The sequence below is a fragment of the Cynocephalus volans genome, chromosome 8, assembly GCF_027409185.1.
Source record: "Cynocephalus volans isolate mCynVol1 chromosome 8, mCynVol1.pri, whole genome shotgun sequence".
Taxonomy (NCBI): domain Eukaryota; kingdom Metazoa; phylum Chordata; class Mammalia; order Dermoptera; family Cynocephalidae; genus Cynocephalus; species Cynocephalus volans.
In genome coordinates this window covers 8,325,001-8,346,257 of record NC_084467.1, presented here as the reverse complement: position 1 = coordinate 8,346,257, position 21,257 = coordinate 8,325,001, and the positions used below count along the sequence as shown (strand labels likewise).

At 54.7% G+C, this 21,257-nt stretch overlaps 1 protein-coding gene across 1 annotated transcript in view; it reads left to right on the top strand.

The window, feature by feature from the left end:
* The window catches only part of CASZ1 (castor zinc finger 1), a 150,100-nt gene that overhangs the window by 63,768 nt on the left and 65,075 nt on the right, over positions 1 to 21,257 (top strand). The window contains exon 3 of the mRNA XM_063104829.1: positions 18,093 to 18,145. The gene's annotated coding sequence lies outside the window, so the exon portion shown is untranslated. The remainder of the gene's footprint in view (positions 1 to 18,092; positions 18,146 to 21,257) is intronic.

Genomic DNA, 21,257 nt, shown 5'->3' with positions numbered 1-21,257 from the left:
ATTCTCCAACATCTGCCCTGCCTTAAGTCCCCTCTGCCATCCCCTCTCCACCCCATTGTCATTCTGTCACTCACCTGTCTAGGATTCCCCTGGCACCCTCCTCTCTGGGGTTTCCTAGCAAAATGGGCTTCCCAGAACTCTGCTCCAACCCCCTCCCCTAGCCAGGCCTCCCCCAGGCCTGGAGTCTGACTGTGTATTGTAACATAGTAGCTGAATGAACTCCAGTTTCAAAGGTTAATATCAAAATCTGGAGTGGATTACCTAAAAATTACTTACAACACCATTAAAATTCTGAACTCTTTTTGTTGTGGCTGTAAATTAATTTAAAATGTCAGGTTTTTTGAGAAATCCAATAAGAAATTGAGCCAACAGAGCAATCTGCAAACTGTCTGGCAAAGAGGAAAGTGTGTCTCTTCAATCGACAAGGAAAAATATGGAGCTTAACTGGAACCATATGGCTCAGTACTTGAGAGAAGTCTGCTGAAGAGGGAGGGTGGGAGGAGGGAGCTCAGCTGACAGCCACACGCGTGCAGCGGGAGGCCGGCGCGGCATTGGCATTGGCATTGGTGCGGCGGAGGGGCCTGGCAGACGCCTGGCACATGGCCTACTTGGCTGCCCCGTGTCCACAGTCATCAGGCTGCCCCAGGAGGCGACTTGGTCAGTCCATGGTCTTAACACCTTCTTGCTGTATCCATCCAGGGCTCCCTGGCCAGCTCAGGAATCCTACCCCCATCCCTAGGGGAACCCAAGCCCCCTCCCTCCAGGGGAGCACTGGCATCCAGCGTCCCTGCCTGGGACAGCCACCTGTGTTTGTGCCGGCTGCCTTCCCTCCATCCTCTGTGGGCTCCCTCCTGGCCAACATGTGGTCCCAATTACTCCCGAATTCCCCCAGATTTACAACACATTAAGTAATTTGTAGGTTATTTCAACTTCAATCTGCCAAAGTTGAGAAAATCAAAATTAAATTCAAACCACAAGGAAACTTCAAAGAAAGAGGAGGAAGTGAAAACTTGAGTGCCTTCTCTTCCCCAGGTCCCCGTATGTCCCCCGTATGTCATCCTTGGAGCCAGCCCCCACTGCCTGCCTTCCTCTGTGCTTTGCCTTCCCTGGCTTCACTCTCCTCTCCCTCCTGGGGCCCTTCCCTCCCCGCCTCTGGCTAGGCAGTGCCCGGGCTGCCCCTCCAAGTAAGCATGCAGAAGTCCAGGGGCAACTTTGGGGCTCCTGCTAGGGCCCAGCTGGTTTGGCATGGGAGAGGCTCCTCTCTGACTTCTAACACGCTCTGCTCCCATGCCCTGAGCCCCTGCTAGTTGGGTTATCTCTGGGCTCCAAAGCCTATCCTTTCGCTTTCATGACCCATTTTGGGGAATTCTTGTAGCTCCCATGGAGCCTGGGACAGCTGGCAGCTGGTAAGTACCACCTGGCCCCCTTGGTTTAATAGCTCAGGTTACCTTATTTTGCTTCCTACCCTTTAAAACAGCCTTGTAAATAAGCAAACACTCTGTGCCAAGCACCTTCGGCACTTCGCCAGGCTGGTAAATATTTTAGTAGTGACTTGGTAACAGTTGTGTTCACTTTGATTTCCTCAGAAAGGTTCTTGGTGCTGGGGAGGGGGCCGTGGCTCGGGGAAATGATTTGCTGGTTATTTATAGTCCAGCTCTGACCACGTGGCCTCTGCTCTAACCCTGTGGAGTGCGTGCTGGGGTATTTTTAAAGCTGGCATGGCGTTAGCCGTATACCCCTTTCAGCAAAGATGGGGGGGATTCTTCCACCTTCTCCAAAAGTGTTCCATGGTGAAAGAGCTCTAAGGTCCCCAATTTGGGAAACTGGACTTGTCCCCACGAAGAACCTGAAGTGATCTGGAAGTCTCAGGCAGATGCTAGTGCTTGGGTGTGAGTTTGGGATTGGCCCCTGCTGACGTGGTTTGGGCTTGGGAAGAACCCCAAGGAATGGAGGATGAAGGGCTCTGGGGTTGGGCGCATGAAACCCAGGCAGTGCTGAATCGGGGTGGACACTTGAGATGGCCAGAGAAAAGCCGACTGTGAGAGTAGCCAGGTTGCAGGGGCAGTTAGGAAGAAACATAACACTCGGACGCGTTTTCTAGGTGTCAAGTCCGGGAAGACCTGTACCATGGGGAAGAGAAACTGGGAGACAGGGCCAAGGAAGGTTGAGGGCAGGAGGGAGCGAGCTTCCAGCCAGAGCTGCTAATTTCATGCCCTGGCATCCAGGCCTTCCCTCTAAGCCATGACAAGGCACCTCCAGAGCACAGGGTCTCTCTGCCCAGTGCTAGGAAGCTGGTGTAGACTGACAGGACTTCACCATGTCCAGTGGGGCATGTGCTGCCCCCAGGCTGGGCACCACGGGAAGGTGAGGCAGTAGGGTGAGGGCAGGCGTCTGGCTTTAATAGACTGCTCAGAGCCACAGCCACTTACTTCTTTATGAGTGGTTTTAATGTACAGATGGGTTAGATTTAAAGGGGCTCTAAATCATGGCACAATGAGAGCCTATCACTGCTCCCTGCACCCCAGGTCCCTACTGGCTGGACCTATGAGCGCCCACGGGGTGGGCATAAGCAGAGGAGGCTCAAGACCTGTCCCCTCTCACTTGGCTAATGGTGGCGGATGGGGCAGGGGAAAGTGGGTGCCTCTGGGCTGGGTAAGACTGGCTCGGTGTTCTGATGAGGAACCCTCCTGTCATTCTCTGCTCACACACCGTCTACACTGGCAGGTAGGGCCTTCCCACATCCAGCGTACAGCGACAGGGCTGTTCAGCTGACCAGCCAGCCGGTTGCCACTCCCAGCCGCCTGCCCTTCCTCCTTGGCCTCCTGGCGCCATGATGCGCGCCTCCCGTCTGCACCCACGCACAGCCCATTGGTGCCCAGCCTCCGTGGGCGCGAGTCAGGTGAGCAGCAGACAGGGCGGCAGACCCAGCTCACCTCCTTCCCGCAGGACTGGTGCCAGGGCTGTGCTCTTCCCGGAAGGCTTCCAAGCTCCCCCGCACAGCATCCTGTTGAGCCTGTTCCTGGGGTGCGGGGGCAGGCCTTTTTGGGGGGAGAGTGTCTGCCCCATGCTGCCCTGGCGCCAGCTCTTCCTGGAGGCCTGTGGCAGAATTGCCAGAGGGAGGCAGCTGGGCCAGGGCAGGAGATGGGGACGTCTGTGATGGGAGTCAAGTGGGATGCGGCCACCTTCTGCCACCACTGGGGCAGATGTGGAGTCCTGGGCCAGTCTGTGTTGGCCTCACGATATGCCCATTGCTTAGCTGCCCCTCGGTGTTTGGGGCTTTTCTGTGACTTTTCCTACAAGACGCAGAGTCCCTCGCTGTGCCCATGGAGAGGCTCAGGGGCCTTCACAGCTCCTCGGCCTTGCCCAATTTGGCTCCCCAAGCCCTAGTTTTCAATGTCCTTGGAAACTCAGAAGAGTTCTAGGGAAGTGATAGGAAGATAGAAGAGGCCTTCTTTGAGCTCCCAAAACATCTGAGCTTAAATGGTAAGAGATCAGCCTTCCGAGATACAGGGACCCAGATCTGTGCCCTGTAGTCTGCTCGTCCACTGGCCCCTGTGTGGGAAGAAAGGCTCCTTTAGAGAATCTTTTTCTGCCCCTTGGCCTTGAGTTTGGAACTATGTGGCACCCAGAATCTGCCTGTCTTTTACTAGGTATCTTAAGCAAAATATTCTTTTCCTTTCCAGTGCTCGCTTGACCTTTGGGAATAGGGATGCCCACCAACACTCACTCCCCTCAGAGGTAAAGGAAACCCCATGGTCCTTCTGAGGGGGTCCTCGTGGTCCTACTGAGCGGCTCAGGAGGGACAATCGCTGTGACTGCTGACTGCCCCCTTCAGTGTGGGTCACGAGGGGTGGGGCGAAGGCGCAGGTGTCTGCCCAGCCTCAGTGGTGCCTGGTCATCTTCAAAAACTTCCATAGACTTCCTATGTCATCTTAGGGATGATGGACTCTTTATCAGTTTCCCTAGGTGGCCTCTCTCAACAGGTGCTGCAGTGACCTCAAGGTCACGGACACAGCATGAGAAGCAAGGGAAGAGACAGTGGGGGCAGTGACTGAGAGGACCCAAAGAGGCCACCTTGGCCCCTCTCCTTCTTAATACGGCCTGCATCCGCTTCCTAGCAGGAAGGATCAGGCGGCAAAAAGCAGTTGTCCCCACCAAGAGTGGGAGGTTTGCTGGGCTGAGGCTGCCGAGGCCTCCTCCGGCCTATCAGATCCCTGGAGACTGAAGCCTTCCTCTTCCTGGATTGTGGGTCAGCGCCCAAGTGGTGAAGTGCAGTCTAGGAAGGGAGATGGACTGGCGACGTACCATCGAGGGTCGGCAGACCGACGTGGTGGGACCAGAGCCCGTCGGACCCTCACCCTCACTGTGCCCAACACGGGATCTGATGGCGAGGGGGTCACACTGGCAGGTAGCTGGTTGCCCTGTTTCTCCTTGACGCCTGCGTGGAGTGAGTCCTGGTTTCCAGCTCCCTGCGAGCCGGGAATGGAGGAGATCCTATGAAAATGATGATATGTGACAATCAGTCACAGCAATTAGTGTTTTGGTTAACAGGCCTTTTTTGTTTTCTCTCACCCAGACAGAATGTCACAAATAAATCCTCTCCTGCATTTGCATATTAATTGGATCGGAGACGTCAAGCATCTTTCATTAAAGAAAATGATCTGCATATTTGGAGACATAAAATAGTTATTTTGATGGGTTTTTTTTTCCCTAAGATCAGGGGGTGGGGGAGGTAGGTGATAGGAGCAGTAGAAATTGAGGTACAGTGAAGGCAAACCAGCCAGCCCCTCAGTCTGGAGTTAACCCTGTGCAGCCTGGAGTTGACAGGCCAAGCTTGGGCAGAAAGATAGTTAATATGTAAATAAATCAAGGAGCTGAGGTGCTCCTTGGCACCTCGAGGTTGCCTGAGGCCCAGGAGCCCAGCTTGGCTACTATGCAAGAGGGACCCGCACTGGAGTTATGGGCAAGGAGGAGGCTGTAGGCCCCTTCAGCCTTGCTCTGAAATCCCTCCCTTTGGAGCTGGTTGCTGTCCTGCCCAGGCGTATTTTCCTGGGGCAGTGGGCAGGAGGCAGAGGGAGTGGTTGATGTCCACCTTGTGTCTTGGAGCTCTCGGCTGGTACTGCCCAGATCTCTGTGCCTCCCCCTCACCTTGGTCCCTTGGTCAGCCCACTTCTCCGGCCTCCTGCTTCCCCCTCAGCTCACCTATCGTTGCCACCTTTTCCATACTCTCCGACCTTGGGTTTTCCTGCACTCTTCTCCTTCTTTGCTAGCTGTCCTCCCTCTCCCCAGATGGAAAGTTTTCTGGGGGCAGCAGAAGCAAAGGCTGGAGTCATTATCACACGCACTCGAAATAACCCAGAAAGCTTCTGGGTCCATATTAGGACATGAGTCCCCGTGGAAAGCTGAGGGAATGCACAGTTTTTGATAGGCAAATGTGACTGCCCACGTCCTCCTGGTTTCCCACTCTTGCTTTATCCTCTAGGTCCTGGTTGGCTGCTTCAGCCAGTTTTCTGGGCAGACAGCAGGGACAGCCTCCTCTAGACATTTCTGAGCTCCCCCGGGCTCTTTGGGGAGCACAATGGTGAGGCTGGCCAGCCTCTTCCAACTTACTCCCCAGTTTCTTTGCCGTCACCAGTCCCCAAGCCATGGTCCCTAGTGCTGTATCTTGGTTAGAAAGGTGTTTAGGTGATGATGATGACAATGACGATGATGACTGCTGTCACTTTCTGCACATAGAAAAATGTGTAAATTCTTTGCTAAGAGCATTGCACTCATGGTCTCCCCAAATCCTCCCATAGCCCTCTGAGACAGGCACTATTGTCGGGCACATTTTATAGCTAAGGACTATCAACCTTGGAGAGGCCAGGTGGCGTGCCCACCAGTGCCCATCAGAGTTCAGAACCTGCAGCCGGAGCCGAGCTCTCCATGGCCAGGCTGCGGGGCCTCTGGGGACCAGTGGTAGTCTGGCTCCTGGTTTGATCCCAGGCGAATATTATTTTTGTGTATGAACACACCCTGCACTGTGGAGCAGCAGAGGAATTCTGTTGAGACTGTCTCTCCGCACTGCTGGCCTCTTCACTCCACCAAGAAGATTTGCCCTCCCTTCAGGGGCTGGGAACTGCCTCCTGTGGCTTCAGTGGACCCTTCAACCCTGCAGGTTCCTGTTCCAGGCCTGCCAGGGTCACCCATGCTCCTTGTGTTTAGTTTTGCTTAGAATTTTGAAGTGCCCAGCTCCTCTGTTCCCAAACCCTGCTATCTCTTCTCTCGCTGTGCCAGGCTCCTGGACTCACAGGCTCTGGGACGGGGCACTACCTGAGGGCACGGCTCAGCTTCCTGGTGAATCTGCTCACCTGTACCCTCCCTCCCCATGCCGCACAGGTAGGGCCAGCCTCTCCTTGTGCCCCAGGGTGGACCTGGGCGACCAGTGGAAACCTGTTGCTTTGCTGCTGTCTTCCCCACGGTGCTACCTCTCATCACCTTGAACTTCAGTGTCCTTTCTCTTTAGCCATTTTCTTTCATGAGCCTGGGCAGGACGCAGCTCCCTGGTCTAAGGGAAGACAGTGAGGAATGGTTGAAAGAACGAAGGCTTTTAACTCAAACTCAATCAGTTTGAATTCCGGCCTTGCTGTTTTTATGAACTGTGTACTTCGGGCAATTCTCCCTTCTCTGAGCCTCAGTTTCTTCCCTCGCAAGAAAGGGACATTAATCCTTCTTGTGGGCCAGGGGTCTGTGGGATAATTTGGTTCATCTGTGTTTAGTGCCCAGTCGCAAGCCCGGTGAGAGCATGCCCCTGCAAATGCCTGCTGAAGGGGTTGTGTGCCTGGGTCTGCTGTACACTCCCTAGTGGGTCAGGACTGGGCTGGGGGACAGAGGTGATTGTGTCCCAAAGCACCCACCCTCTGGCCCTCAGTGACTTTGGCTGCATGTGCTTCCGGCAGGGCAAGGATGGAGATGGGGGCTTAGTGGCCCTCAAATTTGGGGTTCTTGGAGAAGGGGACTGAGGTGCCCTCCCTGGGGAGCAGGTGGACAGGCTGGGTGTTTTATGGAGTCTGGGGGAGTCCTGCGGCAGCTGTATCTGTTAAATGCCAAGAAGCCAAGTTGGTTTAATATGATTGTAGCTGCTGCTTTGATAAATCAAAATAATTAAAAATAATAAATTTGATTCCTCAACCAACAGGCTGTGTGTGGGCGCAGGGCCTGGGCTGCTGAGCTAGGGCCAGGGAGTTGGGAGGGGGCACTGGGACACAGGAAAGCGTGTCTTTGTGGGATCATAAATGGGGAGGTGGGTGGGAGCCTGGCCTAGAGGTAAACGCTGTGGATCGGCCAGGGGAGGGGCATCTTTCACTCGGCAGAGGCCTCCAGGCAGTAAGCCTGGGCTGGAGCCCCAGCTGAGCCTGCCCCTGGCTCTGTGGACTCAAGCCAGCCTCCGTTTCCTCATCTGACAAATGGGGTGATAGTTCCACCTACCTCAGAGGGCTGTGTGCGGAGTCAGGTTTTGCTGAGCATGTGGTGAGTGGTCAAACCTGATGTGAACCCAGTTGGCATCCTGTGGCCCCTTCTCTGCCCTATGTTGAGTGGGCCTCAGAGGCCCCTCTCGGACCTGTCCTTGCACCCCCATTGCAGGCCCATCAGCTTACCCTGGACTCTTCCTCCTGCTGCCAGCTGTCGTCCTAACACAGAATTGTTCTGTTTATAAGGACATCCCCTGGCGCAGGACATTTCTATTGATAGCTCCCTTCTGGTTCCAGAGTTGGGTGAGGAAGCACCAAGCCACACCCTGGGACCGTGTCCCTGGTTGAGGGGCCGGCAACTCTGACCTCGGTGGGTGGGAGTTGGCAAAGGTTTTCCACCCCCACCCCCATTCACATCCTCAGGAGCCGTATTTGGTGTCCGATCCCAAAGTGTCTGAGCAGCTGGAAATCTGAACTGAGTGGAGAGGGTAGGGGCTGGTGGGGAGAGAGGGACAGGGTGTCTGTCTCTTTAAATGCACTTTGTGTCAGTGCGATAAGGAATTTGATGGCTTTATCAGAAATACCAAAGCTTTATTTAGCAGGGTGAGGCTCACACCACTCAGCTCCACACAATCTGCTGATAAATAGCAAAAAAGAAAAGGGAAAAAAAAAAACCCAGCAACTCACCAACACCCCAGCATAGCAAGGCAGGGAAAATGAGGGAGACGGAAAGGCAGAGAAGCAAAGTTTGGAAGTTTGGGGGCGTTGTGGAGTTGCAGGGGGTGAGTGCAGTGGGAACTGCAGGGGATTTCTGGAAAGTGCTAACAGGCAGGCGTTCGTAGATTTTTCTGTTATTAGGTAAAGATACTATAATGACTTTGATTCTTCCAGGAAAAGGACTTGTTAAAGAGACCTGCGCTCTCCAGTGCTGTCTTCTTGGCTGCCTTTATTTCCTCCTCCTGTCCCTCCACCAGCCCAAGTTTTTCTAGGGGAATCCTAAGGCCCAGCCCTCCACACTGTCTGTCCTCCCAAGTTCCCACTGGTTGTGCTCATGAAAGCAGGGCCAGCCTTGGGATAGGGGGAGAAGTTTGGCCGAATGAAGAGGAGGCTGTCAGGGAGCTGCCCCTCGTTGCAGCTCTGAGAAAGGGGGTCCCGACTGTGCAACGTGGCCGAGGAAGCGGAAGAAGAGAGGGCTTGAGAACGCTAGCAGAGGACAGGACTGCACACTCGGGGCCAGGCCTCAGCCTGGGGAAGCTGGAGAAGCCGTGGCATGGCCCTGCCTACCTGCAGCAGTCCAGGACTTTCTGTGCTACATGCCAGTTGGGCAGCTCTTGAGGAGCACCCCCATGGCCAGTCTAGACTTCTTGTGTCTTCTAAAGGGCCAGCAAAACAGCAAAGCGGCATTTCCATCTGTTTCTTCCTCCTTGAGCCTTCTCTTTGCACCCTTGTGTTTGTTTTCCAGCCCCTGCTTGGGGAGTCCCTTCCCTGTGGTCTGGCCTTATGTTCAGCGCACAGGCCCAAGTCCGTCAGCCCTTGGTATTCCTCTTGACTGTCCACACTACTCCCTCCGCCGTCTGCTCCCCTGAACCTTTCGATGTGAGCAAACCAGATTCAAGCACGCATGCTGTAAGGTTTTGCCTCTTCTCACCAACTTGTGCATGTGACTTCCTCTGGAAACAGAGGGAGGTGTTAGTGCTCTGGGTCCAAAGAGAACCATGTGCAGGGCCAGGGCTCGTCCCTCTCTAAGAGCTCCTAGGAACCCCCCACCCATGCTTAAGCGAGGGGAGTGAGTTGGGTGTTGCAGGCATCTCTGCCTCCCTGCTCTGTCCGGCTGTGCAGGGGTATTTCTCCTAGTCCAGCTGGCCAGCTGTCAGGCTCCTTGCCCCTCCCGATGGCTCCACTGTCCAGCAGAGCCAAGGGCTTGGGGTCTTTGCTACAGGTTTAGGTTCTGGGCTGCTTCTGCTGTCACATACAGCAGCCACCTCTTGGCGACTCGCAGAACTGGCTGAGGAGGAGAGGTTTCTGCCCAGATAGGTGTCCCTGAATGTGGCCTATGGGCCAAGGTTTTCCAGGGCCCACAGGCCGACCCTTCAAATAGGATGGAGGCTGCTGAGGCCAGGGGACACTTCAGGGGCAGTTTCAGGGAGCCCAGAATCAGGCCAACTGAAGGCCAGGGTGAGCAGATGTGGAGAGTAACTCTGGACTGAGCGCCCTCTGCCTGGAGCCAAGCAGAGGCTGGACCTCACGCTCCCTAAGTCAGTTAAGAAAGGGAGCCCTGACCAGGGTTAGGCCAGCAGGCAGGTCGGTCTCATAGAAATTCCTCAGCTCTAGATAGTGGAGCAACAGGATTAGCCCAGCTGCCTGGGGAGGGGCAACACTGGGCTGGGCGGAGAAACAGGGGAGCTTGCAGGAGAGGGTGGGGGCTGGGCCAGCCAGGGAAGGGGCAGAGGGTGGAGGAAGCTGCAGAAAGGCCACGGTCCGGAGACAGACAGGAGGAATAAATGGAAGTGACAGGGTCAGGCCAGACCTTTGTCCTGCAGCCTGATTAGAGAGTCTGCCCTGGATTTCTGAAACTTTGGGATGTTGTCGGACAAACTGGAGCTTAATTCTGTCAGAGCGCTGGGGAGATTAGAATTGACATCCTGGGAGCACATTCCTGGCTGGGCAGAAATCCAGCCCCCGCTGGGAAAAACCTGTGAAAGCATGGCCAGCCCAGTGGTGGCGGCGGGGGTGCCCGGCAGCACCAGTGGCCACTCCAGCCTTGTGGGCTGGAGCCAGGAGCCTTGGGAAGGCCGGGCTCTGTCATCGGAACGCTCGGTTTAGTGGAAAGAAGGGAGGCTCAGCAGAGCTGCTTCTGAGTCTGAATCCTGCTTCTGTGCCTTTTCCTAGCTGTGCTGCCTTGGGCAGAGAGCTTAAGTTTGGGGAACCTCCATTTTTACATCAGTAAAATGGGGAAAATCTGCCTCCCAGACCCACTGAACTTGCCTTTCCTTTGAAGTTGGAGACAAAACCTTGGGAAGCCGAGAGGCACGGGTCAGATTCTTCTTCACACTCAGCTGCGGCAGAGCCAGGGCCTGCTGGAAGACAGTGAAGTTTCCCCTGCTGAGTTCCGCAGCACAGGGCGGGCAGAGAGTGCCAATCCAATGCTTCCTGCCCCTGCACCAAGTGTGTCCTTGCTGTCAGCCAGCCCCCTGTCAGCCTTAAGCCTGGCAGTATCCTCAGAGATGGGCTCGTCCCTCTCTAAGAGCTCCCAGGAAACCCCCGCCCAAGCTAAGTGAGCCAAGGAAAACAGACGTGGGCCTGCCCTCCAGGGGCCTCCAATCCAGAACGGCTGCCCTCGGACCAGGAAATGGGGCTGGAGGACAAGAACAAGGGCCAAGCACCACAGCCCCAAACCAGGTGGTTTCCAGAGGAACCGAGTACCCCTCCCCACTCCCCTCCTCATTCTAATGACTTTTAAATATTGGTAAATATTTTGGCTAATGCAGGCTCTCATGGCAGAGAGCAAAGCTGTCTGCAGTTCAGGACCTACAAATTATTTATTAAAGATCAGAGATGCAGTGCAATTATGTGCAAAGAACCCCAAAAATTAAATAAATAAGTAACAAAATAAATAAATAACAGCCCCACTGGCCTCTTGAAGGCTTGGGGAGCTGCACATGATTGCCGTCTTGATGAAATCCCCCCGGATGTAATGAGCTGATTTTCTGCTGTTAATATTGCATCTGCTGATGAAGGATTCGTTAGGATAATGGAACGAAGCTAAAATATAAATGACTCCCTGTCAAGAAGCAGCTTTTGTTTGTTGATCTCCTGACAGTTCCCGGGCCAAGGCAGGGGTTTCTGTGTGCACACGCATTCTGGAGCAGGCAGGAGGGTGGGGCAAGAGCTGGGGGCTGCCTCCAGGGCCTGGCTTCCTGGTTAGGTGAGGCTTTCCCTTTGAGGTGGGACTCCCGACCTTGGGAAGCCCTGGAGCCCTGTGGGTGGGGAAGTCATGGAAGCGACCCATCCTGGAGAGGAGCTTCTTGCATAAGATGCAGGGCAACAGAGAAAGTTATCTGGGAAGCATGACAGAGAGGTAGACAGGCTGGGCCGTGTGTGTGGAGGAACAGTGTCATGTGGGGCTATGGAATGACAGGCCCTTGAGTGAGGTGTCCTGAGGGGAGGTCCATCGCTGGGGCCATCCTACCCCTCCTATATCGTCTTTTGCCTCAGCGGCCACAAAGCACATCTCGTGGGCGCCTAGGAATACTTTGGGTCGGGACGTAGTTCATCTCGTTCTTGAGGATCCATTTGAAAGGGTGATGATTCACCTTCCCGCCCCCCTGGCTTGGCTGATCTCACACCCATGCTGAGCCACCACGTGGGAATGTCTCTTTCTCTTCCCAGCTGCTGCTTTTTGTTTCTTTGTTCTATCATTTTATCATGATAAAATGCATATACCATAAAATGTACCATCGTAACCATTTTAAAGTGTACAGTTCAGTGGCACTGAGTCACTTGCAGTGTTGTGCAACCAATATCTAGTTCCAGAACTATTTTACCTACCCAAACAGAAGCCCTGCCCCCATTAGTAGTAACTCCCTACTGTCCCCTTCCCCCAGACCCCAGCGATCACTAATCGGCTTTCTGTGTTATGGATTTGCATATTCTGGATATTTCATATATATGTAATCATACAATTTGCGGCCTTGTATGTCTGGCTTCTTTCACTTAGCATGATGTTTTCCAGGTGCATCCATGTTGTAGCATGTGTCAGAAATTCATTCCTTTTTACAGCTGACTAATATTCTATTGTACAGATATACACGTGTTTATCCATTAATCAGTTGATGGAGATTTGGGTTATGTCCACCTTATGACTACTGTGAGTAGTGCTGCAATGAACATTCATGTACAAGTTTTTGTTTGAGTGCCTGTTTTCCATTCTTTTGGGTATGTACCTAGGAGTGGAATTGCTGGATCTTTCCCAGCTTCTTAAAGGCAGGGACCCTGGAAGCTAATAACAGGTAATATTTATTGAGCACTTACTATGTTCTAGACACTGTGCTAACCATTATTTCACTGGGTCTTCATAGCACAGGAATAGAAGCTCCATGGGCAGGGTCTTTGGTTTACCACTGTTCTCTAGGTGTAGGACAAGTACCTAGCATATAGTCGGTGCTCAAGAAATGTTTACTGAATGAAGTTCCCTTGAGGTAGGTATTTTTTTACCCCCACTTTTCAGTTGAAGAAGCTGAGGTCTGGAGATGTTAAGCAGTCTGCCCCACTGGACTGCGTGGCAGTAAGCAACAGAGGCAGGATTCAAACCCTGCTCTCATGGACTCTGCTCAAATATACTGTCTTGTTTTATCTTCTTAGTGCCTGGCACAGTGTCATACCCACAGTATTTGCTCACTAGCTACCTGATAATCACTGTGGAGCAGGGACCAGAGAGATCTAGGGTTGATTTACCTGGCAGAGGGCTGGGGATAGGCCCAGGGTAGGTGTTGTCTCTCTGTGCATCTGTCTGTTGAAATGTGCCTGTCTGTTCAGAGGAGGCACCGCCTCACCCACACTGGGTCCTCAGCTGGCAATGACGGGACTGGATATTGCTGAATACTCCTTCCAGCAGTTGGAAAAATCTTCCTGACTTCTTGGCCAGTACCACTCCTCACCTTGACCTTTTGGACCCTTAGAGAAAAGGAGAGCAAACCAGGCCACCAATTCAGTCCCACCCAGGAAGATCTGAGGCACCTCTGTGTTGGTCGGGCAGGGCCACTGGGAAATGGAGGAGTTTCTTCCTCCTTAAGGAGTCTCAGAAGGGTTAGGGAGGCTGGCTCTTCTCTTGGAGCCCTGTGAGAGAGTCACATAGGAGGAGGGAGGATGTCCCAGCACCGATGAAGTCCCTGGCCAGGAATGGGGACCACTTAGAGAAGCATCTGGCAAAGGACCTAAGGGCCTGAGTGGGGAAGGTCAGAGGCCGACAGGGTGAGTGAGAGGGCCCAAAGCCAGCACTGAAGTAGAGAAGGCTTCGCCAGCTGCCAGACAGAGGGGTCAAGCTGGGGGGCCTGTTTGCCTTTTTTTTTTTTTTTTTTTTTAATTAAAAACATTTCTTGAGCCATGGCTTGAAAGACCAAGATGGGAAAACCCCTACCCCTTTCCTGCCCCCAAACTACTAGGCCCTTCCTCTTGACCCTATACAGATTTTTCAGGATTCTGGCCAAATTCCAACTAAGATCGTGTTTGGAAAAACCCAGAGCCAATCCAGAAGCCGGCTCCGACTCCTGGTGCTGCCCCCTCCCCGCCCCAGGCTGGGATGAGCAACCCCCTCTGGCTGTGCTTCTGTCTAGATCAGGCACCTGCTGGATTGTGCAGGGCCCTCTGGCCCGTCATTGTCGTGCTAAGCACTGCGTAAAAGTTCCGGGCTTCCTTTGACCTTTCCGCTTTGCCTGGTTATGCTGTGGATGCCCCGCTGACTGGCATCCCCTGGCGGTCCTGCCTGCCAGGGATCTGCTGGTGGGGGCCCTGCCTGTGGCCTTTCTCTTCCCAGCCCTCCTCCCCATGACACTTTCTATTCTCTCTTTCTTTCTTTTCCCCACTGTTTCTCCCTCCCTCTCTCTCTCCTCTCTCTCTCTCTCTCCTTTTTTTCTCACTCTTTTAACATGGTTTTCCTAAAAAGTTTTTTAATCAATCAAATTTGAGGCAGAAAATAGGTTTTGTCACGCCTGGTCCCGGGGTAGTGTGACTCTCACTCAGGTTCCTGACAGCTCCTCAATGCAGGAAGGAGGCCAAACAGAATATTTCTCCGGGAAAGGGCCCGTTTCCATGACGCTGCCCCTTGTTGTCTGCGCTGCCCCCTCCTCAAGCTGCCAGCGGACATGGCCCAGCCCCTGTGAAAGGGCCGGCCAGGGAGAGGGTGTGTGTGAGGATGGGGGGCAGGCTGGGGGCAGGGGAGGAGATGGCATGGGGGGGTAGGTGGGCGGCCCGACAGCTGCCCTGAGCCTCCTCCATGGCCTGAGAGGGTTGGGGAGCAGGTAGGGGACGGGGAGCCTGGCCTGGTGCTGCATAATCAGCGGAGCCTCATAAATATGGAGCTGGAAGGCCGTGGGGCAGAGGCTCCGAAACCCAGTCCCAGATAGGAAGTGGCTCCAGCCAGAGGGGACTACGGATGGATGCGGTCTCTTCAGGTCCTGGTACGCTGGTCCCTGCGGTCTCTGCACCCTTCATGCTGCCCCTGCTCTCCTCTCCTGTCCTGTCCCTCCACCCCCTAGCCTGTCATGCCTCCTTTCCACCACACTTGTCTCCCTTCCTACCCACGCCACCGCCTCCAGCACTCCTCATGTCCCTCCCAGCTCCCAGCCCACTGTCCCCCACTCAGCTCCCCGCAGGCCCTCTGGGTCTTCTCTCTCTAGCCCACCTTCCCTCTTCCTCCTTCCCATCTCAGTCTTTCACCCTCTCCTCTCTCCTCCTCTTCTCGCTCTCTTTTATAATTAATGATTAGTTTTAATTGGTTTGCTTAGGCAGCCTGACAGCAAATTAACAGAAGCCAGCCCAGGGCTGGTAGGTTGGGTGAGAGACCACTGTGCTTTGGAGCCGGCCAGGGGAGGGGAGGGGCCGAACTGACCCGCAGACTCACTCCTGTGGCCAGCGGGCCTCCGGGTGAGCTGTCACCTGGACAGGTGCAGCAGCCAATGGGAAGAAGGCAACAGGCTCTTTGCACACGTGAGGACTCATGTTTGCCAACTTCCTCTGTGTGTTCTGTTGTTCTCCGCTCACATTCCCCTCTGTGCTTTCCTTCACATGCAAGACCCTGCCCACATCTTTGGAGATTAGGGTCAGGTGGAATGTGGGCAGGGCCACAGTGCCTTTAGTCTGGGGCAAGGTCTGCTTTTGATGCCACCCATCCTTGCCTGTGCCATGAGCCAATGGGTTAGCAGCTCGCCACCTCTGGGGCCAAGATCTTGCTTTCTCACATAGACAGGAGGGAGGTCACAAGGCTGTTGTCACCATTATCTCAGCTGTGTGCCAACAGTCAGCAACCACAGCCTGGAAGCTCCAGGACCTGCTTCTGTACCTGATTTGCCATATACCTCTGCACAGAACCCTGAAACTTTTGGTCCTCAGCTTTCTGGTCAGAGTACTTAGGATTAAGAACATTGGATGGATAAATGGGCGGCTGGCTGGATGGACAGACACCTGGCAGAGAGTGGGTACATTGGCATTTCTTAGGCATTTTCTGCCATGATCCCTGAGCACATACAGTCCTTTTCTTCCTAACCTGGAAAGGTTTCACTTTAGACGCCCTGAGTGCAGGGCCTCTGCTCTCCTCTCCCGGCCTTATACAATCCTTCCTTAACTGTGTCAGCTTCTTGATGCTCTACCAGACCCTGGGTGTGCTGACCACTCACTCACACAGGCCAGAACAGGCAGCAGGGACAGTGAGAGGCAGAGAGACAGGAGAAAGTACCCAGGCAAGAAGAGAGAGAAAAGCACCAGCTACTTCTCAGGCCCCCACTGGGGTCCTAGAACCCACCCCGTGTTCCAAATCTCACCCAGAGAGAGCCTCCGTGCTCCCGTCATCCAGGCCACCTTCCACGGGGCAGGTGAGGGACAGGCGCCCTTTGCACGTCCTGGTCCCAGTACTTATGTACTCCCCCCACCCCCGTGACCAACTCCTGGAAAGTTTTGTCCCCGATCGTTTTGTGTGATCAGATCTGCAAGTTGCTCTCTAAGCTTCTTGTCACATTTTGACTTAATGAAGTGCAACTGCTGAGGGATTTGGGTTCAGCGCTCTGGTCTCCCGCGCTCCCTTGTTGTCAGAAAACAGGGGTGGTTGGGGACGGCAGCACTGCACTGCAAGTCGTTATCATTCCGGTCAGTCTGTTTAACACAAAATTAAACAAAGAACTAATTAGTGCCTCATGAATTAATAAATGCACAGTTGCCAGGGAAGATGGGAGGGGAGAAAAAGGTGGTGGAAGGAAGATACTAGAGTTGCAGGGTTGGGGGGCTTTGGGGGGTTCAAGGGAGGCTGGCCAGGGTGCCTTGAGAGATCTCAGGCAGGCAAACACGCGATGGATGGGACAGTGTTGACACCCCAGCCAGGGCCTGGGCTGACTGTCAGGGACGTGAGCTCTGACAGCTGTGTCCACCCAGTACCTTGCAGCGGAGGCCCGGGGTCTCCATCCCTGGTGCCCCTGGCCTGGCCTGCTGGCCCTCCACACCATCCAGCTCTTCTCTGCTCTCAACTCCTTCCCCTTCCCACCCTCCTGGCCTCTTCCACCTCTGCCCGTCTCCCCTTCGTCTCTACTTCTCCCTAGCTCAGTTGTCTGCCCAGCTCTCTGCAGACCCCCAGCCTCTCACCCTCTGGATAAGATGGGTGTCGGAGGCCCGGGGAACAACCCTGCCCAACCACTTGATGCCCACCGGACACTTAGTCCTCCCAGAGCTTTGTACCCAGCAGGGTGGGCTCTGCCCCATCAGACACCCTCTGCCCAGGCAGCCCAGCACAGGCGGCGAAAGCTGGCAGAGAACGGGGCCCTCCTTAAGAGGACATGTCAAGCACAATTAGCATTATCTGTCTAAATATGTCCTGGGAACAGCAGAGCAGGCAGTGGTACTGGGTGGCATTCCGGGAGCCCTTTACAAGGTCACCTCATCTCCCGCAATCCCCCCAATCTGATTTGGGGATTACATAGCCTAAGGAAATTGGCGTTATTCTTCTTGCATCATTGATAAGCCACAAATGAGGGAGAAGGGAGAAAAAACGTAACAAACAGAAAACTCTCCCGACCTGGGTAGAGTCCTGAGGCCTGGGGGCCTGGCTCAGGCAAAGACAGGTGTGGCCGGGTCAGCAGGCAGAGGACTCCTTGGGCTTTCTCTCCACATACAGAGTCTGTCCTGTTTACACCCGGCTCCCAAACTCATGCTTTGGCTGGAAAGCCTGAGCGTGGCAAGCTGGGCTGAGTTGTGTGTTGGGTAAAGACCCTCTAATTGTTGGGCCACCTTCTCTCTCCATACGTGGACCACCAGTGGGGGTTGTTGTGAGCCATCAGTAGGACCTCAGGGAGGAAGGTACTGTGGGCAGCCTGTTCCTGTGGAGTTGAGGCTTCTCGGTACCTTGGCCCCTTGTCCACTCCTGCTTCTCTGTCACCCTCTTGCCACAGTGAACAGCTTAGCATCTGTCATTTTTATTTTCAGGGGCCAGAGGAAGACCATAAAGGAACAGTGCTGCTGTATTCTGTCATTGTCCCTGCTCAGCCTCTGCAGCTCCACAGGAGCATGTAGGCCCCATAACCAGCACCCTCCACCCCTGAACTCCATTCTCTGCCTCCACGGAGGTGTGTGCATAGTGTGGTCTGACCGTTCTCTACCTGGTTATAGGGGTGTCCCGAGGACCACATTTCCCCTGTGATCAGCCCCTACCAATTTCTGGATTTTTTCATATTTTGGCTGACATATACTCAAATTGGCCAAAATCAGAGTCCACTCAGCATGTCTGCATTTCTGACTTCCTTGAACGGCCCCGGAGCATCAGTCCCTTGGCCTACAGGGTTCCAGGGAGTACCTGGCGCACAGGAGGGGTTGGAGGGCTACACCGGGGAGTCTTGGGCTTCCTGCCTGGAAAGGCTAATGGAGTTCTTCTCTCTCCCACCCCAGGATGAAGTGACACCCCCAGCTGTGTTCAGGAAGCCTCCAGGACCTGCTACAAGGTAAGGCCCGAGCCCTCCCTGATCCTTGTGTCTTCTCCACCACTGGTGACCACTCACCTGATACGGATGTCACCTCGGGCTGGGTTCAGTCCCCCCAAGCACCCAGGGAGAGATGGGAGGGTGGAGACGGAACTGGAGCCACACTGTGCATTGGAACCTGGCAGGAAAGAATGGACCCCGGTAGGAGCATCTTAGTTCAGCTCTTAGGCTGGAAATGGGCTGGAAATACGTAGATTGCAGACTTTGGGCAAGGAACATGCTCAAGGCAAGTGCTCAGGCTCAGGCTGCCCAGCGGTACCATCTGCCCATGCTGGCGGCTGCTGACAGCTCTCCCTGGAAGCTCTGCTTGTAACTCTGCCTGGAGAACCGCGTGGGCTTGAAAACCCTAGAACTCCGGCTCTGCCTTCTCTCCTTGGAGGCTTTGCCACCACCCTAGTGGCCTCCTCCGTCCTTCTTGACAGGCTGGCAAAGAGGAGGCTGCAGCCAGGAACCTGAGAGCAGGCTGCCGTGTCCTGCTCTTCCTCAGGCCAGGGCTTCCCTGGAGGCTGAGCACACAGGGCTGCCGGGCCTGGCCTGGCCTTCACATGCTGTCTCAGTCCCCCCGGGTGGCACAAGGAACCGCAGGGCCACCGGGCCTCGGGCCCCAGGCAATGCTGTGTCAGAGGTGACCGGTGGAACGCCAGTGTTATGTAAATAGCGGGGCCTGCCCGGCGGGCGAGCTGGCTGGCTGCAGCCATCCATCATCTCCGCTCGGCGGGGCGGGGGACAGACACAGCACCGTGCGCCTGGCTCCAAACCTGTTTGTTTTCCCTTTGTCTCGCGTTTCGCATTTCGGGGGCCCGGCTGTGACCGGCTCCGGGTTTTGTCCTACTGGCCCCCTACCTCCCCTGAGGACGGGGGAAGGGAGGCGATTCCCCGGCTCCCACCGCGGCATCCCTTTCGGACTTCAAAGGCTCCCCCAGCATTGTCTGCGCCTGCGGGCAGTGGCCCTGAAAACGTGATCAGAGGCGGCCCAGTGTAGGGCAGGCCCGGCCCGCGCCCTGCACTCTCGCTGGGGCCCGTGGATTCCTCCCTTTGCCGCCAGCACCACCCTGGTTACAGCTGTGCTCTGGGTCCTCTCTCCTCGCCTTTCTCTCCGCCACACCCCTTCTCACTCCCTCTGGCCACTCCCGTCGTCCTCCTCTCTAAGCGCTACCTCACCCCTCGGTCAAGGAATCGGGAATCCTAGAATCCTAAGCTGCGAGCCACTGCCCCTTCATATCATCTGTGAGATCTGAAGCAGCATGAAGGCTTCTTGAGAGGCTGGGAGCTGGGACCCGTTCCTACATATCAGTTTCCTCTGCCAGCACGTGTTCTGTTTGCCTTCTTTTTCTCTACCCTCTGCTCTTAATGAGAACCTTCTTCCTCTGGAGACCTCTGCCCATGAAGGTCCAGATCACACACCTTCCATCCCCAGGCAGCAGGATGGAGCCAGGCATCCTGGGTCCTGAAAGCCAGCCCCGGGTGCTTCCATTCTCTGGAGCGGGGTGGGCCACATTTGGCCCATAGCCTGTTTTTGTGAATAAAGTTTTATTGGAACACAGCCATGCCCGTTCATATACGTATGGGCCACGGCTGTTTTCACTCTACAGTGGCAGGGTTGAGTGGCTATAACAGACTATCAGGCCTACAGTGCCTAAAATATTTACTATCTGGCCCTTTATAGAAAAAGTTTGCTGGCCCCTGCCCTGGAGGTTCGGGCTTCTGCCCTCTGTTCTCTCTTTTATTTTTAGTGGTAAAATATGCATAGCGTGAAATTTACCATTGTAGCCATGCTCAAGGGTGCAATTCCCAGCATTAAGTACGTTCGCAATGTGGTACAGCCTGTCCCCTGCTCTTGTCTTCAATAGGATTGCTCTCAGGGGTCCAGGCATTTGTCGGTGAGCCCTGTGCTAAGGGTTGCAGGGCTGCCTGCAATCCTGGTCTGTGTGGGGAGCACCCTCTCCTTACCCTGTTTAGGGCCTCACCCTCTACTCAGTCCTACCTACCTGCAGGTGCCGTCTCAGAGCTCTTGCTGCCACGTCCTGGGAGCCTTTAGCAAGTTCTCCAATCTCAGATCCACAGTTTCCTCTTTTGTAAAATGAGGAGAATATCTACTTTGCAGGGTTGTTGGGACAAGTGAGTGAGTTGCTGAAAGTGGCTAGCCCAGTGCCCGACAGGCAGTAAGGGCTCACGTTCCTTCCCAGAGCCCGGGTCTCCGAGGTACCTGTAGGAGGCAACAGCCATCCCTGGGCAGGTTCTATGAACCCTCTGCCCTGGGGGCCTCTGAGCCTGACCCCTTGGAAGGTGAGGCTCCCAATTCCAGTGAGTGTCTTGTAAGAAAAATGCCCCATGGGCAGTGGACTGAGCAGTCCTGGATCTTCTGCTTCTGCTGCAGGGCCCTGGGAAGTGGCCTAACCTCTGTGAGTGTCAGTTTCTCAATCTGTAAAATACCGGGTCCTGACCACCATGCTCTCTGTTTTGCAGGCGTAGGGCAGGGAGAAGCTGGGATGCTTTGGGAGAAAGCTATGAAGGCACTGCTGAGAGGGAAACAGGTGGGAAGAGTCCAGGTGAGAGGAGGGGTGCAGGGGAAGCAGGCTGCAGCTGTGGATAAGAAGACCCTGGAGGTTACAGGGTGGGCACTTGCTCTGTCCAGGGTCAGGGGCCCAGGCTGCTCTGACATGCCAGGCTCCAAGCCTGAGAGGAAAGGCTGGCAGGGAGGGGCCGGGAGATTGGAGCTGTGCAGCAGTCAGAGGTCTGAGTGGGAAATGAGCCGCACAGTTCACTGGCCGCCCTGTCCTGCTGGTTCTGCTGGCATCTCTTACTGTCCTCTTTTCATGGGCTCCTTGGTCTTGTGTGTATCTTTCTTTTCCCCTCTAAGCTGTCTCTCTGCATCCCACTAGATTCTTTTCCTCACCTTTCCACCCCCAACACCCCCTACCCTCCACCCCACTGAACTCCATGGTGCGCTCTCTCTCTCTCTCTCTCCCTCTCTCTCTCCTTTTCATCTACTCGGAAGGCTTTACTTTACTTCCTTGTCACCCTAATTGATTGCATTAACCTTTCAGCGTATTGGATTTCCCCGGCATCGTGC